General features: G+C 44.4%; 1 protein-coding gene across 1 annotated transcript in view; it reads left to right on the top strand.

Annotated features, from left to right (window-relative positions):
- The first annotated feature begins 1069 nt into the window (after positions 1-1069).
- Positions 1070-22595, top strand: part of THUMPD3 (THUMP domain containing 3) — a 160406-nt gene continuing 138880 nt past the window's right edge. The window contains exon 1 of the mRNA XM_069643467.1: positions 1070-1288. The gene's annotated coding sequence lies outside the window, so the exon portion shown is untranslated. The remainder of the gene's footprint in view (positions 1289-22595) is intronic.

The following is a 22595-nucleotide window of genomic DNA, read 5'->3' as shown; positions in this document are numbered from 1 at the left end:
ACCCCCATGGAAAGCTCTCCCTTCTGTATGAGCCTGAGCCGCTGTACGCCGTTGCAGTCAAGGGATCCATGGTGACTGCCTCGGACGGAAGGTCTGCGGTAACCCGCAATGTGAGCCTCTTCACGAAGCTAGGGGATCCGAGACCTGACCCGCCCCCTGATCCGGATTTAAGGGTGGTTCCTGAGGACCAAGGAGAGACACCCTGCCTGCCTGAGTCCCCGGCCCGGACGACGCCTATGGACAGATCACCCGTGCCGGAGGTGAGCGGGAGGTACCCCCAGAGGGCTGGGCAAGGGAAACCCGCTCACCTCAGCGACTACGTATTGGGACATTTGTCTGAGCATCCTGAGGGTGAGAACTGTTAAGTAAAGGGACCCGGGGGGATGTCAATAAAGGGGTGTTTTGGAACTGGGTATTAGATATGGTTATCGTTTTAGTAGTGTTATTTGGTTTCCAGTGTGTAGTCTTTAAGTGTTTGTTGTTGTCCTCCCAAAAAAGGAGGAGTGTGGCGTTGCCCGATGACGGGGCGCACGCGGCTGCGTGATGTTGCACACCGCCGCGTGCAGCATAAACAAACTGGGCGTTTCCAGCCAGGACAGTGTGACTGGGAAGCCCGAGCCAGAAGGACGTGTGTGGTGCGAGTCCTTGTGCGCTGGGGGCTTAAGGGAATCGCTGGGGGTCAGGACACACCCCCAACAGTCACAATGGAATCGACATGGGGCTTCATTTCCAACTGGGGGAGTTCATTGCTGTTCAAACAGGGAAAGCTGTGTTGTAGACATGGGTGAAGAAACGATTAAAGATTGCGCATACACTGTACAGTTTTGTAGAAAGCCCGTTTCATCGCCGTGAATACAGCAAAAAGACACTGCCATGGAAAACATGCAAGTACGCTTACCCAAACAAGAAGACACACAAAGATCCCCTGTTGCTGCACCCACAAGCAAAATAGAAAGACAAAAACAGCGGCACCTAAATATACCTGGCTCTTCTAAACACTTCCAGGTGTTTAAGCGCCTTGTAAACACACAATAACAAATAAATACCGGCCCGTGCACAGCACGTAGTCCTCCTTCCTCCATGATTCTCTTCCTCGGCACGTTAACGTACGTGAAACGTCAAACGACTTCAAGTAAAGGCATTTCAGAAAGTGACGGCGCATTTTTAAACAAACACACAATGGCATCGAGTCTCATAGGGACTTTAACCATGTGTTTCTATTGATAGTGAAAGCAACACAAGGCGTCGCTTTACGAAACGCTCCTTTTCAGTTTCCAGGCAGCATCAGGTGAGTGCACGCGATCCAGCTCTTGCAGAGAATTTTATGAGTTCCTTTTAGCATCCATCAACTCTCTCCCCTTTCTTGTTATAAGAGGAGCCTGTTTGGAAATGCACATTGAAGTATGAGGCTACAGCTGTACTTCGTTGTATTGTACTTATCACATATTGAAATTAAAAAAAAATGTATATACGTGACTTTCTGAACATCTGGTTTTGAAATTACACCGTGCAGCCTGTTGTTGTTGGAATCATAGACCCAATAGCTGCTCCGAAGCTCGTTTACGGTACAGTTCAGGGTCTGGAATGCTCGCAGAGGTATGTATATATAATACCTACGCTGGCTTATTAATGATTGCAGACGTATACTGTCTCCAGTTCCAGTGCCTACTCTGAAAGTAATGATTCCCCAGGGCGACACAGAAACAACACCCCGATGAATATCAGCAGACAGTACCTTCTCTAGCACTAATGGCAAAGGCCCATCACATTTTCTGGCTAGAGCGAATGAGTGCAGAGCCTGAGGTAAATGTGAGTCTGGAGCTAATGACTTCCCATATAGTAAGTACCTGCTCATCATCTGCATCTGGCAATTCCTGCCCTGGGGCAAATAATTACAGACACAGTACCGGATGTGGGATACCGATTCCAGACACAGTACCTGCATGGAACTAATGACGTTTGATACAGTACCTGCTAATCCGTTATATGACGGAATACCTGAATCATGGCATGCACAGTACATACTCTGGGGCTAACGACTCCAGTCACAATATCTGCTCTGGAGCTAATGGTATTTAACACAAAACCTGCATATGAGCTAATCTGGGGTTAATGACGGCAGAAACAGTAAAAACCCCTTGCACCCTTTCCTTCTCTAATTTCCCAATTCCCCATTGACACCTCAACACACTGGGAAACCCCCACTGGCAGGGCTGTTAAATAGCACAAGATTTCTGGCAAAATAATCATTTATCCTCTCCATCCAGGATATTGATAATGGCATCCATTCCACCAGCAGTCGGTGCAGCTTTTCAACTAAAGGCTAGTAGTTAGCACAGTAACGAGCATCCAGAGAACCAGTCATCTGTACCCCCAAATATCTAATGCTGGTTTCCACCCATCTATAGGATACTATACCCCACAATACCTGAACCTTTTCTAAGGGGGGGCGGTCACATTTAATAACTCTGATTTGTGGGGATATATTTTTAACCCTGTCTCCTCCCCAAAGAGAAGTAGTTCCTGTGAGAATCCGTGAAATTAGGTTTCTGGTTCTGTGATCAATAGGAGCATGTCATCAGCAAATGCAGCGACTCTATGCTCCTCAACCCCAAAGGGAGGCCCCCTAATATTCGGAGAGGCCAAGTGCGGCTCCAGGTGTGTGGTGCATAAGAGCGTGGAGAATGGCCAACCCTGTTTAGTGCATCGTGAGACCGTGATCCTCTGGAAAAGTTGCCCGTTGATTGCCAGGCGCAAGGAGGGAGTTCGGTAGTTAGCTCTTACCATTGAAAGGAAGTTAGAACCAAATCCCATAACCTTCATCGCATGGAAGAGGAATGGCCATTCGATCCGGTCGAATGCCTTCTCGGCATCTAACGTTAGTATAAGTGCAGGGGTTATTTACTTTTTCAATCAGATGACTGACCCCCGAATGTTATCTGAGGTCTGCCTATGCCTAATAAATCCCAACTGGTGTGGATCAATCAGTTTGGGGAGGAGCTTATAAAGGTGTTGGGCCAGAACCTTGGTGTAGATCTTTGTGTCTAGATTAATAAGGGCAATCGGCCGGTATGAACCGCATGTAGTGGTATCCTTACCCGGCTTGGCGAGCAGCACAACCTTGACTTCTTCCATTGTTAGGGTGATAAAACCTCCCCCAGTTCCCCTAAAGAGTTGAAGAGCTGGACTAAGTGCAGTATCAGTGCCTCTCTAAAGGTTTTGTAGAAACACGCTGGAAAGCCTGGGGTCTTTCCTGATGGCAAGGCAGCTATAACAGCCCTTACTACTTTGGGAGTAATGTCTCCCTCAAGTTGTTCCCGTCCTTGAGGAGTGATCTTAGGGAGAGGGCACTGGGATCGGTATTCCGTTTGGGCTCCCTCCTCACAGGAATCTAATGTGTACAGGGATGAATAATATTCAGTGAAGACCAAAATTATGTCAGGTAGAGCAGTGCTTTCTAGTCCCCCGCCTTTATTTTTAAGGATTGTCCTTGATGCTTCTTTTTTCCTAATCCATCTCGCTAACGGGCGATCCGCCTTATTGGCTTTTACAGAATACCTCTGTTGGTGGTAGATCAATGAACGCTCTGCAGCTCTAGTCTGCAAAACATCTAACTGCCCCTTTATCAGCCAGTATTGCCATTGCAGCATACTCCCCCATTATTTGCCATTTGAGCCATTATATGTTTAGTTCTGCTTCCAATTACTCCTGTAAGACACCTAGTTGTTTGTCCTCCTGGCACTTCATCGTGATGAGCTCCCCCCTCAATGTAGCCCTAAATGCATCCCGCACTACCTGGTCACGTACACCCTCTGTTGCATTAAGTGCAAAGTAATCCATGATTGTATTTTTTATGTCCTCACTAGGACTCCATCTTTAAGGATGTGGCTAGGGAATTTCCACTGCCATAGGCCTGGTTAGCTCTGCCTCATATTTAAGGTAATTGTTATGGGCACATGGTCGGACAGAGCGATCACTCCCAGCTCTATCCCCGCGACCCTACCCAATAGTGACCGTGAAATCTAGGAGTAATCTATCCTTGTGAAGGATCTATGAACATGGGACTAAAATGTGTAGCCCCCTCCCCAGTTTGTTCAAGCAGATAGTTGGTGCCACCTGGTTGTGGAACACCCTTGTGCTCCTGTCTTCTCTTCTCTTGGGTCCCACACCAGATTAAAGTTGCCTACCTTGATTATCTGCGCTTTGGCAAAAGTCTTCAGTTTGGCCAGTGTTGCCTGCAAGAACCCACCTTTCCCTGTATTTGGGGGCATAGATTGCTGCCACTTTATATGTCCCCCTCTCCCATTGGAAAGAGGCCACTAGATACCTATGCTATGTGTCCCCCTCTGTAGCTAGGACCTGGAAGCCTGCAATGTCCAGAATAGTGATTAACATCCCCCGTATTCCTTGGGGCGTTGGATTGGAACAGATGGTACCCCTTGATTTTCAATTTATGCCTGTCTCGCCTCCGAATGTGCATCTCTTGTTGGGCTACAATACCCGACTTCCACCACCCCACGAACAGTTCCACCTTCCTTTTCATAACCAGGGAATTAAGCCCCATGACGTTTAGGGAGGTATCCGAAGCACTTCCCTCTTTCTCATGGTCGTATTACCGTGCAACTCGCACTAATGATGAATGGCTGCCATTGGAATCCCCCACCCACCCCAAATCCCCCTCTCCATTCACCCTCCCTCCCCTTTGGGTGGGCTCAACCAGCCTCTAGCTCCCCCCGACCCGACATCATCTCTTGAATTAAGCCCTTGTAAACCCAGAGTAAACCTGTGCAGGTCCCCCTAGACCCATGTAGATAAACCAAGACATCCTGTACCACCCACCTCCCCTGGTGCCTTTCCCCTAACTACCTCCCCCAGGTGGACCACAACATTCCTTCCTGCAACCCCCCTTTTCCCTCAGCGTGGTGCTCCTGTGTCGAAGGGCACTCCGGCACCCTCGTCGGTGGGGGGGGGGGGGTTAAACGCTCCCCTTAGGCCCTGTTTATTTCAGCCCCTTGTCAAAAAAAATTGTCCACTCACATTTACCTCTTGAGCGATTCTCTCACCAGTCTTTGTTCTTGCCTTGGTGACTCTTCGTCCTCAATCTTCAGTACCCTCAAACCTTCCTCGCATGTGGTGACCCAATGCTGTTTAAAAGCGAAGAAAGAAGATTCAACCTAGGAATCCTCCCGTCTCCTGCACACTTTCAAATGTTTGGAACAAGTCCAAAACTGAAGTTTTTAAATCCTGGATGAATTGAAAACAAATAATTATGAATAACTTATCTAAAGGAATGTCAATAGGCAAGATTAAATACAAAAAGGTATTTATATCCCAGGCAATGTGATTCAAATTTTCACTAAATATTATTTACAAAGTAGAGAAGCACAAATAGTATCGATAGATCCCAACAATTTACAAAAAGAGAGGGAAGTCCAGTTCAATTGGCGACGCGTTTCGAGGATTCTTTCCCCTTCTTCATATGGCCAGAATTGGACACTTAATGTGAAAAGAAAACATTTTGTTCATATGCTTGTTTGATGGTAACAAACTGTATTATATGCACAGTAGATTCTTTTCATTCAAATTAGAGAACTGGTATTCACCAACAATTAATCATGCTAAAGGGTGCAATGTCATCTATTCCTACAAATATATATTTTAATTTATCCAAAGATACAACGTTCCTAGAAGCATGAGGTAACAGGGCCACCACCACTATGTCGGTCTGGTAACAGGGAAATCCTATAAATACTGTCGGAATCACGGGAAAAAGAATACATTAAGAAAGTAGGCATGACATCAACTACAAATGTAGAGGAGGAGACCAATAAAGAGAAAAAATAGTTACCAGTTAGGAAGAGATCACAAGGTGCAAAAAAGTCACAGAGGGAACAGTCCTCAGTGTGTGCCAGCGTGTGCACACGAAATCTAGAAAAGGAAACATAGATTCAGAGCCGGGGAAAGTCTATCAAATAAACAAATTATATCACCACATAGGAAATGAGATACCATACCTAGTGTGTGTTCCAATGTAAAATAGATGGCATGGTGATGAACATCAAATTTACGGCGGAGATCAATCGGATCAATTTCAAGCCTACGGGAGGCGGCAGTTAGCAAGTGTTCAGCCTGCAAATATCGGCTAATTGGAAAACATAATACGGAATCAATGGTAAGTAAAATCTATGCATAAGGGATCCCTAAATATTGGTAAAGGAAAGCGGAATGCTAAAGTAAGTACCTTGGCAGAGTGCGGAGCGCCGCAGGAAGATAGAGGATGAACAGGGTCAGCAAAATAGTAGTGCTCGCGATCAGTCAGGTAAATGCAGGAATGCCAGACAGCGAGTTTGAATGGCTAAAAAGTAAAATAAACGGGTTACAACGCGAGTAAACTCTATTTAATAATCCCCTATCTGGGAGAAGAGGTGACAAGCAGGTGCTAACCTGTATTGCGTGGGGGACTGTTCTTCACAGGGTCTGCATTCGACTCGGCGTAAGCTCCACGGCTTCGCGTCTGTCCACTGCAACTATGGAAAGGGCAAAGGGGAAAGAATCCTCGAAACGCGTCGCCAATTGAACTGGACTTCCCTCTCTTTTTGTAAATTGTTGGGATCTATCGATACTATTTGTGCTTCTCTACTTTTGTAAATAATATTTCGTGAAAATTTGAATCACATTGCCTGTGATATAAATACATTTTTGTATTTAATCTTGCCTATTGACATTCCTTTACATAAGTTCTTTATAATTATTTGTTTTCAATTTATCCAGGATTTAAAAACTTCAGTATTGGACTTGTTCCAAACATTTGAAAGTGTGCAGGGGACGGGAGGATTCCTAGGTTGAATCTTCTTTCTTCTCTTTTTTTCAGTGTAGGGGTTTTATGCCATGACCCCAGTTCCTCCCCCGCACCTAAAATTTAATTCATTTAATTTCTGAAATGTTCAACAGTTCTTAATGAACCTGAGGTGTGCACCTGTACTCAACCTTTGACCCAATGCTGTTTCCCTTCCCATTCGAACAGTAGTTCAAAGGGAAAGGTCCATTTATAGTGTATGTCCACTCGCATTAGGGCGTGCACCACCAGGCCCATCATCCTACGCTTCACCAGGGTGGTCTGGGCTAGGTCCTGGAATAGCTGAGGTTCCGAGCCATTGTAGCCGATTGATCTGGCTCTCCTGGCAGCCGCCAGCACCTTCTCCTTCTGCCCGTACTCGTGTAAGGCCATCAATACATCTCTGGGTCTGGCCCCTGGCACTCTCCTCCGTTTTATGTGATCCAGCTCTATCCCTGGCCAGTCTTCCACCAAGTCCGCAAACACTTGCTGCACCATCGTGTGTAGATCCTTGTCCTCCACTGCCTCAGCGAGTCCCTTTATTCTGTAGTTGGATCTTCTCGAGTGGTTTTCAAGGTCTTTGCTCTGGGTCTCGAGGTTTGCTTGACCCTTACTAATTGCTATACAAACTCGTCGATCTTCCTTGTGTCCTCTGTGACCTCTTGTATGGCTCTCTCCACTGCATCGGTCTGCTCCTCTAGTTTCGTTATGTACCCCTTCACCTCTTGCAACACTTGGGACAGTTCCGCTCGCATCATGCTGAACTGCGATCGAATGGTGTTCACTAAGGCATGTTCAATTGATGGTTTCTTGATGAGGGGTGATACCCAAGCAGTTTTAAGGCAGCTGGGGATGTTGTTGGAAGCGAAGGAAGCGTTCACAAAGTCAGCAATCTGAGGTGCTAGTGTGGCTGCACAGAGTTTGATAATGTGGGCAGGACAAGCATCGCCTTTGCAGTTGGATGGTTTGAGGAGTAGGATAGTGGTGGTAATATCTTTTGGGGTGACGGGAGAAATGGAAGGTGGAGCATTGGAGACTGGGGAGCCGCAGGGTGAGGTGCAAGTGAGGGTGTTTTGGCATGGAGCTGATGTTTCATAGCGTCGATTTTGACTTTTTTATTTTGTTGGAGAGGACAGCTTGAATGTTAGAACACTAAGATTTGCCAATGTGGAATGGGGAGGTTGTTGGAGAGGGGTTTTCTAACTACTTGAGGATGGTGAATAGTTTTTTTTACGCTAGAGGTAGCCTCAGTGATCCTTCTGTTGAAAGAGTTTGCTTTACCCATATTGAGGGAGTTTATGTATGTTTTGAAGGCTGCGAGGTAGGCAGTAAGGTCGGAGAGTTTGCCTCCAGGTGTTTCCAGGGCACGTTTGCATTGGTGCAGTGAGATAAATTTGTCAGAAAACCAGTTATTAGATCTTGTACCTAATTTGGGGGTAATCAGTTTGAATAAGGCGTGATGGTCAATGGTGCGAGTAAAGGCAGAGAAATTCTGGGAGGCATGAGCTTGGGCGTCATTGGCAGGGGGAAGGTTCAGAGAGATCATTGAGGAGGGTGGGTGAAAGGCTGGCTTCGCTGAGTCTGCGGGTGTTGCGGCTGAAGGTAGGAGGTTGAGCGATGACAGGGTTGGGTGGCTGATGGGCATTTGAAAGCTCAAACTCAATGAGGTGCCATGGCACAGGCATAATGTTTGTGATATTGACTGATGTGTTGAGTGTGAGGATCCAGTCTGTGGTACGTCCCGTGGAAAGGGTAGGCGAGTGGACGAGTTTTGAGAACTACATCTCATTGAGAGAGATGGTGAGGTCTTTGGCTTTTAGTCTCTGAGACATCATTAAATCCGAGGCTGAAGTCTGCTAGTACTAGGAATTTAGTGGCTGGTTTGATCAGAGGGAAGAGAAAGAAGGGGATGTCTAGTTATGGGCTATTCTGGTTGGCTGTAAATGATAACATGATTGATGGTGGTTTGCGGGTTCAGAAGAAGTTTGGCTAAGAGAAGTTCATAGCCAGGTAGTGAAGGGGAGGGAATCTCCAGGTCTCCCATGTTTCCATGATCTAGACATTCATTTTTACTTCTCCTTGTGGATTGTCTAGTTGGAAGAACTTTAATGGATGGATAATCCCATCCTATTACCATCACGTCATGTTGATGCATTATTATGGTTACCTGTGTGAGTATGTTAGGTAGGCTTGTACTTGGCAGGTATGCATCGACTACGGGCAGAAAGATGCCCCACTCGGTTTACTATCACCAAGTAGAGGTTTTATGACTGTTGGGCACTGCAACTGTCTATATAGCAGCATATTTTTCGCACAGTCGGTAATGCAAGTCATTGATTCTGGGTCTTTGATGTCCATAATACCTTCTTGCTTCTGTGGATATTATTTTTGAAAAGTGTTCCCAGTCGTCATTTTCAAAACGTGAAGTTGAAATGGTGGAGCCATTGCTGCAACGGTCTTCTCGGCAGCTCGCATATTTTTCCAAAAAAACTTGAACCCCACCCCCTGTTCAAGTCTGTTTTAGTGAGCATTGAGTTCCCATAGGGTGCTTGCTGTAGGGTGCACATTCTTGATGTACTGCAATTGTTCGAAAAGATGCACATGTACGATTACAAAAATGAATGCATCACTATGCAAACCCTTGCAGCTTCGTGCCTCTAATTGGAGACGCTCACCCAAGATACATCAGTCATCCTGGCAAACCTTGCTTACAAGGTGATGCTGTTTACATGAAGGAGATAAGGGGAGTAAGGTGGAGGGTCAGAGGTTGATGCTGAAACCGAATGGTAAGCCGGGTGTTGAGCTGTATGATGATGGGGTACCACATTCATCATTTAGCCTACAGTCCTGGTAGAACCATCATGACCATATATCCAATAGTGACCATTTCATGGTCCCCTGTACTGCCAGCCCAGCCATACAGGAAATAAGAAAGGACTGCCCTGCTATTATATGCCTAGCCATCAAAAGCACGTTCTCCACAAGGTAAGGTTTTTCTATTATGCTAACTTTTACAAGTGTCCTACTGAAGTGTGGCAAAGTACTTATTTGATGCATCACACTTGCTGAAACAGTAAAATCCCTATGCCTCGCTGCACAGCCACAACCTAAATGCATACTGCATTATGATTCCATGGTAAACTAAACTAGGTTGTATGTGTACACTGATGTTTAGAGAGTCGGAATAATGCTGCTATTCAGCCGTGAGTGAAAGGGTTTTGGAGAAACAGTGTCTGAGCTGCAGAAGGATATGGCAGATGTCAATCACAGCTACTTTTCAGCAGAGACATGAGAACCTCTTCCAGACCAGAGGTGCTTTGGGCAATGCAGAGAGAAGGCGGCGAGAGTGGGATGCATAAGAAATATGCCATCTTCCAGAGCCGAGCTGAGCTGATGAGCCTTGATAGGCGCACCCACACCAGAGAGCAATATATAATTAAGCATGACAGGGATTTATGTGTTTTAGTGAAATGTTCATGCTTTTTAAAAAAAATATAGTTTATTAAACTTTTCACAAATTACATTCAAAACCATCACTAAAAGGAAAAAAAGGCATTCATGCATCATGAAACCCTTGCTAAAACATGATTGGGAGACTTAATCTAGCTTCCCCAACATGATAAAACTTCCATAACTTTTTTCCAATTTTCCTCCCAGAACAGACTAAAAAATACAATGCCGGCATGATCGTTTCCCATCAAAAATGTCTACCACTGCCCATCCTCAGGTAAATTCTATCCCCATCCAATGACAAGACCAACATCCAGTCTCAGGGCTCCCAGTGCTTCACATTGACATAAAAGATGTCTCGTCGACTCCAATGCACCATCCCCACACTGACGACATTCCCTCTCTGATCTGGGGGTCATATGCCAGGCTCTCTCAATTTCCCCTGTTCTGACAATATTGCACTTTATCTTTAAGTAATCCCAGATCAAATAATTTTGCAGGAATTCCTCTATATATGTTGGAGGGTGGGTTCTTTGCCGAATATAATGCACAAACTCTGCGGCATTGTTCCTAAATTCAACATTGCCTGCTCAGCCCCCTGTTCCACAATAATGGATTTCAGTACTGATTTATAATGCCACAGTTTGCCCACATCATCAACTGGAGCCATCCGCAGCCATTTCCCCATCACTTCACATATTCTAGCTAGGTTGCTACCCAGCATAGGTTTACCCCGCAGCTTGTATGCCTCCAGGATTATGTTTAATAATGAGCCCACTTGTACGTTAGACATTTTCCAGTATAGAGTTAGGCATCCCAGGGCCATCTTCTGATCGACAGACATGAGGTTGAATTCCAACAATATCCTTTCAAAAGCAATCGCAACAGGCTTTTAGCCAATCCTCAATCCAATTTAGCCAGTTCCCTGGTCTTAGGTAGTGCCCATGATTCCATTCCATAGGTCATCATTGGAACCACCTTGGCTTGATGTAAATGGAGGACCAAGCCCACTGAGTGGCCTCTGCAAAGGAACAAATCCCCCACAGAATAGCACTGCTGTTTAATCTCGCATAGTCCAACTGGGCCATACCATTCAACCTTGAGTCCAGATGGATACCATGATATTTATAGGACGTTACCACCTCCAATTTTTTACCTGCCAATTCCCACTAATGTTTACATTTTTGCTTCTTCCTCAGTGGGTCGAAGACCATAATCTTGGTCTTGGAGATGTTTATAATCGGGGATTTTTCATCAACATAGCTCTTTAGTTTATTCAAGGAGATTTGTAGCCCTCCCGAGGTGAAGTCCAAAATGGCCGGGTCATCTGCATAACCATGCCATTGGAGTTGTTTGGTTGAATCTATGTGATAACAGCGCCTCCCATAATGTCGACAAATTGCAATGGTTGTAAATTTGGGGCCGAAATGTTGCTACTGTCCGTTTGGGACCAAGCTTTGGTGGAATAGCAGTGGGATAACACAAGGCCGCCCCCATGTTTGCCGTATATAGATTGAACCACACCAGGGCCAGGGTGATACCTTGTTTCAATCCCTTTAGAAAGGGCCAGGGTGCAATCTTGTTTCTATCCCTTAGAAGTAGGTAACCAAGCAGTGCATCCTCCATGTTGGTCCACCCAACCTTAACTCTTGTCTGAGAATACAGGGGCACCAGCATCTTAAGTAGGCCGGTTGGAATGCCCAGCTTTTGCAGCTTGCACCACAGCCTATTGCTATCAACTGTGTCAAAAGCTGCACTTAATTCGATGTATGCAACATAGACTGGAACCTTCCTCACCATTCAAGCTTGTTTTATCCTTGTGGTTAATGCCAGTGTGTTCCGAAACCCAGTTTGGAATCGGAGTATAGCATCGAGGCATTCTTCCCAGTGCAGTAATTCCTCCAAAAGGATTCTGGCAAAAATGTTTGCCGGAACATCCAACCATAGCCATAGGCACGATGATGCTGTCTTGCCCCGATGCCGGTATGCACTGCAGTTCCTCAATGCTCTTAAAGAGTGAATGCAGGGCAGCAGCCCAAACAGGAGGGTCAGCCTTAAAAACATTACTACATAGTCCATCAGGGCTCGTCAGCCTGGATGCTTACTAGTTCGAATGACCCCCTCAGTGTAATCCCGGGTCAACTCATACACCAAGTTGTGCTCCGCCTGCCCACCTAGAGGTCATATCGTCTCCCCCCTCTCCCAAGGTCAATGCAATATGTTTGCCCATCCTTCCTCAGTTACCCCGTTTACATCTCTGGTGTTGAAGTCCCTACCATTAATAATTTTCCAAAAGGCAGTACTATCTTTGTTCTGTGTCGTCAACACCAAATCCTGCCATTTGTATCATTCCATGATACATTTATGCCGCTTTAACTGTTTACAGTAGGCTGCTTTGACCCATCTTACCTTCTCACTATGGACTAACGGCAGGTGCTCAGATGCAGCTATATTATGTAATTCCCTCCTCATTTTTATCTTGTCATCCCTGATTACATGGTCATAATAGTGACGATGATGGCGTTTGATCCCCAGGGCCATCCCGTATACAACCTTAATTGGCCTCACGGCACAGCTATATATCTTCTTCATATTTGCCTCAAACTGGCACAATTCCTGGCCTGGAGTCAGCCTCCCGGGCCTCACATCCTCTTTGCGGGGCACATCCAGGATCTGGCTCGCCAACATCACCGCTCGATCCAGGGTAGTGTCACTCCATTTTATGCGACTCAGTCCAGGATCAACACTAAGTTGACCAGTCTCGCTCTCATCATTAAAAGCCGACTGCAGCTTTAAAGGTGCCAGAATTGGATAGTGATCACTCTCCGGACACTGATAGACACACATGTCCTACACGATGGCAGGTAGATTTACGATGAACATATAATCCAATGTGCTGCTACCCTCTTTCCCCACCCTGGTGAAATTAGGAGGGTTGTCAAATGGAAACTGGAAACACGCCATTAATGGCACTGAACCCGTATGAGGATAGCATGCAGGCCCATCCCCCATTGAGTAGCCCTATCCAGGCTTACCACCCATCCCAGAGGATTAATAGAGTCTGTATCACCTGTAGCCTGCCTTAATGGCAGGGGGATCCTAGCATTGAAATTTACGCACAATATAATGGTTCCCAGCCAATCAAGTCCTCCCAGAAAAACCTCAATTTCTCTCATAGTAGACATTTATCCACAACAGCTCCCGTGGACCAAGCATGTTTCTGCTCTGCATAAACGTCACCCTGGCCAGAAGAATGTTTGGAGTTGGTACAGGTATCTCCACAATCTCCGGCGGGTGCTTCACTTCCAAAGCCAGGCCTCCTTTGGGGTGCCATCGCTGACCTTTTACTTTCAGCTCTAGTAATGAAGTTCCAGCCATCTACCACCAACGGGTCCATTAGCCAAGTTTCCTGGAGTAATACCACGTGGAGGCCATCCAAGTAGTTAAAAAGACCATCTCCCTGAAATAGATGGTTATGGCTCCTAGTATTTCAGCTCATCAGGTAAATGGGACCGGTGCCATGGCTAGGAGTATGGCACCACCTTGATTTTACCAAGGACTCCAGCCATGCCCAATGAGCATTTTGAACCTAGGGAGCCAACCTGTTTGATAATGGAGCAATCGTACCCCATAGATTGCTTCCTGAGATTCCATAATGTAAGGCAGAATGTTCTCATCAAAAAAGAATACAATAGATGTGACATAGACAGAATAAACACACATGTCCCCAATCCTAATCCCTCTGCTGTTCAGAGATCAGAGAGGCAAGACGGCGTGCAGTAAAGCCAAAAGAGTGATTCAGAAAGAAACTGTTACCCCCACAGAATAGGCTCTTGAGCTGCAGTGCTTTCATCGTAGTTACTGGAGAAATATTTCTGCAATATTACATTAAATACCGAACTACACATTGAAAACAAGGATTGGCAGATGCAAAAGTTTTTCACATTTTTTAGTTTTAAAGTGAAAAGTTAATATGTATCGAAAATGAGAATTGGACTTATTGGCTTAGCCACCACCTTCTCAAACACCTTTTATGCATTGCCATACCAAGCAGTGTCTGCTGCAATATTCATTGCATCTATTCTTTTTTTAAATTTTTTTTTATTGAAAGTTGTTTTAATCAAGTAAGCTTGATATTTCAACATAAGATCTTGCATTACAAATTTTAAAATGAAAGACATACATATACAAATTAAGATATTACATAATCTGCTACAGATTAAAAAAAAATATGTTCATAGACTAATAGAAACCAAATATATAAGTAGCAAATATATGAACTAAAACTTAACTGATCAGCTCTTTACATATGACTTAGTACTCACTTTTCCTTGAAGCCCCAGGCTATAAAGATAATTCAGTATGGCACATGTAACGATTTTTAGATTACTATAATATAACAAATTCAAACAGTGTGTTTGAGACACAGTCATGTACCCAGAAAAAACATGTTCAAAATGTACAATTCGTTTCGTTAACAACATGGGGCATTCAACACATAAATGCTTCATTGTTTCTGTGGTAAACTGACAAAACCGACATCATACTTCATTTTTTGTTATAATTCTGCGGGCACACAGAACTTCCTTTGTGGTCCAAATATTAAGTCGAAAACTTAGGTAATCATTCCGTTGTCGGGAATGTGGGAACATGATTAAAAGACTTTGTTTCCTCGTATTGTTTTATGGCAAACGGGTTGTTCTTGAATTTTTGGTACAAATAACATGCAGACCTAGTTTTTATCCAGTCGTCTTCCCATGCTCGTTTTTTCGCCTTATCAGGATTTTCTAGCTATAATGCCAAAGAAAAACCGATGTTGGTGATCATTTTTGTTGGCTTTGTTTCTCCATGATACCACAAATACATCATCAGATCTTAGGTCTTATACCAGTATATCTTCTAACAGGCCAGGTTGATCCACACTCGTAATACATTTACGATATAGCGAACATAACTTCCACTTATAGATTGAGTAAAGAGATAGAAGTCCAAGCTCATGTCTCAGGATACATATGGGTTCCGACAATGGAAGGTTTAAGGCACGCTTCCAATAACAGCCCTTTATGATTGACTAATAATAAGATTTACCCAAGATGGCCTCCGTGCCATACAGAATTACTGGAATGAATTTTTGTCTGTAATAGACCAATAATGGAGTTATTGAGAATTTACAATACTTACTCCTAATTAGTATACTTTGTGAAATGGCGGTCGTGAATTTCTGCTTTATATGCTGGTGATTAGCGTTCTTATTTGTTGAGTTACTTATGTAGACTCCCAAGTACACGTAGGAGGAAACTGAAACGAGGTTGACGTTTTGCAATGGCCATCTGTACATAGTATTCCGCTGTTTAATTGCATAATCTTTGTTTTACTCAGATTGAATGTGATACAGTTTCTCTTTGTATATTCGTCCAAAGCACTCAATAGCGCATCTAACCCCTTCGGAGTCTTGGAGAAAAGCACCATATTGTTAGCATATAGCAGAGATTTACTTTGACCCCATTGATTCTTGGTGAGTCTGCCACAATTTTATCAAAATTTAGACCAATGTCTGAAATAAAAAAAGTAAATAAAGCTGAGGCTAACAGACAACCTTGTTTTAACCCACACGCGGTCTTGATTGAATCAGACAATAGACCATCGCTAGATAGTTTGATTTGAATAGAGGTATCTGTATGCAAGTCAATTAACCACTTTACAATGGACCACGGCCAATTTTTATCCATTGATTTCTTAAAAAGGAGCTCGCGCTGAACAGCTTCAAACGCTGTTTTAAAATCTATAAAGGCTGTATAGAGTGGCTGCTGCTGTTGATGGGCCTTCTGGATAATGCTGGTGAGTGATAGTGTTTACAGCCGTCCCATTACCTGACAGAAACCCTGTCTGGAACAGATCACAGAACATATTTTCATCCAGCCAACTGTTGAACTTATTCAACACTAAACGTGCAAAAATGTTCCCCGGGCAGTCCAAAAGCGCTATAGGGCAGTAGGAAGCTGGGTCATCGCGGTTTCCTTATTTAAATATGGGTAGGATGATCGACTTCCTCCATGAGTCAGGAATAGCTCCTGTCACAAGTATTTGATTGAATATCTGGTAAAGGATCCTTGCCCATTCATTTGGATGGTCTTTAAGTGTACCATTATGAAGACCATCTGGACCTACCGCCCTGGAGCGACTCAAATTATTAATGCACAACTGAATGTCGTCAATTGAGATGGCAAAGGGTTTAGACATGCCTGAAGGTCCTGTATTTGGAGTCAGATTTGGGAATGACGAAGAGTAAAGCATGCCACAATAGACCTTCCAGATCGCATTCGGGATGGCATTTATCTGGACTGCTTCCTGTCTTGTGTGTGGCCTCGTTCAAGCATGCCCATATGCCACTAGTGGACTTCTTGAGAATATGACACGACATTATCTCCCCATTGTGTTGGTAGCGCAAAGAATGCTGACCCTTGAGCCATGTTCTATATGTGGCCTTAAGTTGTTTTTTAGCTGAGGAGCGATTGACCACTGGTATAAATCTTAAGTTATGTAAGGCTCTTTGTAAGTCCGCTTTTTTGCTCTGCAATGTGGGATCAAATGGGTGACAACGTTTATGTCGGACGCTCAAGTCCGGCATTTTAAGCTGCTTGAACATTTGCATCACCGTAACATAACAATTTGTTGACCCAAATGACTGCAGGAGTGTATGATGCAACACATTTTTTCGGGTTCCATCTCGCACGTGTGCCACTATTATTAACGAGATTTGAATATTCATGGACATCTTCCTTGCGCGGTGTCACACCGCAGTGTCTCAGCGCATAACAAGCGTGTCATGATCGCTATGGTTGGTTGTGACCACCTGCATGGATTGCATGCTATTTAAGAAATTCTTGTGGACAAAAACATACTCCAGGGTTGCTTGCTGAGATCCCCGACTCCAGGTAAAATGAGCAGGAATATTCCCCACAATCGCACCATTCAGCATAACAAATCCTCTTTCTTTCATAATGTTTAACCTATTCCCGCTCCTGTGCGCCTTGTAATATCAGGTGGAGATTTAAATCCCCTACTATTATAGTCTGACAAATATTCTGCTCAAGAGCCAAGCAGTCAAGGATCAAATTCAAATGCCCAAAAAATGAATCTGAGGTAACATTTCTTTTGCTCCAATAAATGTTGACAATCACTAAGATCTCAGTGTTTCTGTGCAGTCTTACTATCTGGAAATACATAGATGGGGAGCCTAATTTCTCACTCACAAATCCGGGTGCTTTACTGATGGCTAGTAAGAGGCCACCACTGGGTCGTCCCTGTCTGTTTTGAATAGCAGGTGTTATTATGATAGTGTGGGACGCCCAAATGGGGCATTCAGTAAGCAGGGTTTCCTGGAGGGCTACGAGCTCATATTGTGCCAGATCTTTGCTTGCCAAGTCAAACAAGTGCTTATGCCCTCTAGTGTTCCACGAAAGTAAGCTGCCTGTACTAACAGTAGCATTATGTTACGATCTTGAATTACATTCGTGTGATGTCAACACTTTAGGAGCAAAATGTACAAACTGCTGCGATTCTCTATTCTTGATGGATTCATATGTCTTCATTTGTGTTTTTTCCACCATATTACTTGTGGTGATTGGTTCTTGAAATGAATGAAAACTCAGTTCGTATAGGGCTGCTTTAGATTGCCACAGAATATTCATCACAATTGTAGAGTGGAGGTGGATTCTAGCCTCAGCTGGATCATTTATATTAGTGAATTCAACCTTAATGTCTGACGATGGCACTGACAAAGTCGGGATTTCACTACATATATTCAAAATACTTGCCCGGTTCAGTACATATTTGGGATAAGGGTATTCACGACATCTGAGCACCAGACAGTGGGATCTAAATTTGATTTGTTCTTTGTTTCCATCCATGAATTTAATATTGGTGCCTTGGGTATCACTCGAAAAATTGGGTTTTGCTTGTATATCTTTTCCTAGAGTCACCCGATTAGCTGACTGAACCGGCCCCTTTAATAACTGGCTCACATCTGGATATCGCTGTTTTTGACTGTTTTCAATACCTCGCGAACACTGACTGGTCCCAGCAATATAAGCATCAATTGAAGATTGTATGATGTCTCGGAGGTCCTGTGCCATAGGAACCTGGACAGAATTTTCAGCTGGGGCACCTGACCATGAACATGTGTAATAGTATGTTGCTGAGGCAAAGGGATTCCTAGGGTATTTGATGAATATATGGGCATGGCTGAAATCAAGTGCATATCAGGCGAGTCAACTTGCAATATGGGCTCAGGGCATGGATTACGTTTTTGTGCTAGTTGTGTGAAGCTCTCACCAGAAATTACTGTTTTTACATTTTCCAATACAGTAGCCAGAACCCTGTGACATCAAAGATCCTTTGCTACCCCTTGGACTGGGAGGCACCCCTGGAATGTGAGACATGTATGTCTTGATGCAGGTTCTAATTTCCTCTCTTAAGTTCTGCAAGGGCCTTGGCTCAAACGCCCATCGCTCACTCCAGTAGGCAACCCGGTCTGTGTATCATTGATGTCTACATTACATGTTCTTATACTATTATTTACAGTATTTCCAGAGTCAAAGATGTTTGATGTTTTTTGATGATTATTACTCTGGCAAAAGCTGGGATACTCACATCACCTGATAGAGTGACCAGCTCATCTAATGGCCCATACGGCATGAAGGTTTGAATGGCCTGCCTAGGACCCGAGGTCACCAGCTCAACTTTTTTAGCATTTGTAACTTGTTCACGTCGAGATAAGGCCTTGATAAACTTTCACCCTGATGCCCGTGTTTTGGTACCCCACCCATTCTTGGATGATTTCCTGGGTATGGGTGGTGCAGTGTCAATAACTACGGCTGTGATTTTACCAGCATTTGTCTTAACAGGTACAGAAGAGAAAAATGTATAGCTGGACGGTACTACAGTAGTCACCGTAGCCAACCCCTGGGCTTAAACATCGGTGTCAGTCTCAAGTTTTTTATCGCCACTTCCAATGATATTTTGTTGTTCAACACCTATAACATTAGAAGCAAAGTTTGCAGGACAGTGAATCACCAATGATGGCTGTTGGTTACATCCATCGTGGTGTACAACGCACATTCTTTCTTTGCATCCTGCATCAGTCAGGGTACACACTTGCATACATGTATTGTCCCCAGAAACGTGGGTAACAGACAGGAGGGGGCCTTGATCTATGGTCGGTCCCATCGCTCTGGCATTATGTAAGTCGGAGGATGACGATGCACCAGCTTGGACATCATCCACATTAGCTTGTGTGGTCACCTGCCTAATGAGCAGAGATTGCGTTAAAACAGTCAAGCCGCTACAACATTGTTCTAGTAAAGAAGTTTGGTGGTTAACTTTACTATCAATTACTTCATATAGTTTTGTTAGCGCTAGAAGCGCAGTATTCATGGCGCCCAGCGTATTATTGAGCGCAGGGGCTTCCGGAAAAGAGAACCGCTTAGAGCAGTTTTTGTTGATGAAAAAATCAGACTCTCGATTGGGTTCCTCGAACCTTGTATGCCGGGGAGTAGGGGCAATAAATGAGGGTGATTCCCCTATACAATTGGAACTGGACACCTGATCAGTATCTCGGGAGGCCTGATGACAGGTTTGAGTTGGAATCCCCCCTACGCCAGTCTCAGCTGGTTGATTATCAGTAATTGAGATATTATCTCGCTGTTGCTGAATCCGGTCCCCTGTGTTCGAACAAATGTACAGGACATTAGCTGAGGGGGAAACTGACCCTTCTGATGTATTCATAAAGTCCATTGCCTCCTCATCAATTTCCCCAGCAAATGTGAACACCTCATGCGCAGAACGTAAGCGATGTTCAGCAGCTACAGAACAACAGATAGGCTCCAGTATGTGCCGCGTGTCCATGTCAACCAAAGGCAAAGGCATTCCACAAGACATAAGTTCCTCCAGGGCACAAGCTGTTACCATGGTCGTGTCTGTCACTTCGAATGATAAGCTTGGGGCCACAGGTACATCAGAGGTAAACATAGTGTCCCCACTACTACTCTCGCTCTCATTATTCACTTCAACTGACGGGGCCACGGGTACTCCAGAAACAGTCATAATATCAGTACAACCACTCACAGTCACCTCACTCACCAAATTATTTGGCTGCTCCGTCACAATCTCTGAGCACAACAAATGCTTAGGAGAATTTGGTGATGGGTGCTCAGTTAACAAACACATGTCAGAATGAGGAGCACTCTCCTTACTGGACAACATTTCTTGAGTGTAATATAGGCGAATATCAGACGAGAGAGACATTGAACGCTGAAGATTTTGTTTCTTGTGGCTAGGCCTATTGGCAATTTTAATCGCCGCCATCTCAACATTAAATAATTGCCCAGGATTAATTGCCCAGGATTAATTACGGGCATACCTGAGGTCAATTTAATTTTTTTACTAACCATTGTAGTCATTGCAGGTTAGAAAGCAACAATTCAAAAAGGCAGCCACAGTCCGCTCGCACGCGAGACAGCAAGATAGCCCACTCAGCAACCACTCTTGCCAAAACGCGCGCGCGAAAACGCGCAGAAGTGATGGTTAAATTGAGGTTGCTGGGAAAATGGGCCGGCAGGAAGCAGACAATATGGCCCAAAATTCCTCAATGACAGGGACTGGTTACACAAGTAACAGTCCAAGCAAAGTCCAGACTCCACAGAAACACAGTAAATCCACTGCAGGTTCGCTCTTGAAACTGGAACTGGAACAGAGTAAGGGACAGCAAGACAGCCCACTCAGCAACCACTCTTGCCAAAACGCGCGCCTCTATGCATCTATTCACAGCAGTCACTCTGTTGAAGACAGTGATGACTAACTGAAAGCCATAGAGTCATATCAGATGCCTTCCTGGAGGGTTACCCAAACCATGAACTTTGTAAACTAGAATATGGGCCATTTGTTGGACTGTGGATGACTGGGGCAGGGCTCTGTAACTTGCGGCTCCCCTGATGTTTTGGACTGTAACACACATGATTCTGCAGCATCAACTACCCTGGATATGAGTGATTGGAGTTAAGTCCTTAACCACTGAAGAGCTAAATGTAGCAGGCCCCTGGACTGGATGCAGTCCAAAACATTGTAAAACTTTTGTGAAAATCAACAGTAGTATTGTTCATACTAGTTGGAGAGGGAAACTCTGCTGAACATATCAAAATCTACACGTGATTACTGCACTCTGTGGAGGATTTTGAAACTGTGTGCCCATAAGAATTCTGCCCTGCAGATTTGGACAATCAATACCTTGGAGTAGGGGCACAGTGGATGTCGTCAGCATTGACTGGAGATCTGAAATTAAGGGGCAGTTTGAAAGATGGGTGTTCAGACAAGTCTTCTGCAAATTGCCTTTGCTCCCTGCATGTTTGTGTAAACTTTACAGGAGCAGGGGCTCAGCTGGTCAGGTTTGCCTTTGATGACATGTTAAGTAATGTATACAATGCCTTGAAATTTCTTAAAAATCCCACTAGACCTGCATGGCTAGTTACTTTGTTTGTATACTCGACGTAAGAGAAATTCACTTGCCCCATGGTGACTAGGAAGAAAAAATATATTGGTGCTTGCTGCCAAAAGGGGCAGGTCACCATAAGCACTCTTCGTATTTTGTGCAGTGCTGCCACCCAGAGACCAGCCACACACAGTGAAACCTCTTTGCCATTTGTTGCGAACAATGTTTGTTTGCAGTAAATGTCAAATAAAGGTTCATCCCCATATTCACCAGCAAGTTTCAGTACCATGCAAATGGTACTAGCCCTCCATAAAAATCTTCTCGACTGGGCAAGTAGATTTTGATTCGATACTGCGCATAAATCCTTCAGGGAGGGTACATAACCAAGCAGACTGAACTGCATTATGGGCGCCGATGTTGTTTCTCCATTCCATTACATGCTAAACCGTAATGTACAGATGGATGTTCAATTATTGGAAGAGATAAATGTGGAAATAGTCAAGAGTTCTTAGTTTAAGAGGTAAGGAATTCCAGAATTGAGGCCCACAACCGAAACCTTCATTCTCATATATGGGCATGTAGGGAGTAGATTTTCAGAGCCTTGTATGTCGCTAGACATTTAGTTTAGCAGTCAGTGTGTACTGAGTGTCTAATGATGAAAGCAATGTCCTCTGCAAATCCTGGTCTGGATTGACAGACAAATGCAAAAGGAGCGCTAAGAAATTCTGTTGGGTGCAAATATTGGTAACAAAATACACCCTAGAGAGGGTATGCTGTAGGATTAACTCTGTCTCTTACCTTTTGTGTTCTCAAGCTTTGAGGTAG

This window comes from Ambystoma mexicanum, chromosome 2p (genome assembly GCF_040938575.1).
Source record: "Ambystoma mexicanum isolate Mex_15411 chromosome 2p, UKY_AmexF1_1, whole genome shotgun sequence".
In the NCBI taxonomy this organism is placed as follows: Eukaryota; Metazoa; Chordata; class Amphibia; order Caudata; family Ambystomatidae; genus Ambystoma; species Ambystoma mexicanum.
The sequence above is the reverse complement of the archived record's forward strand: the minus strand, read 5'-3'. Positions and strand labels throughout refer to the sequence as shown.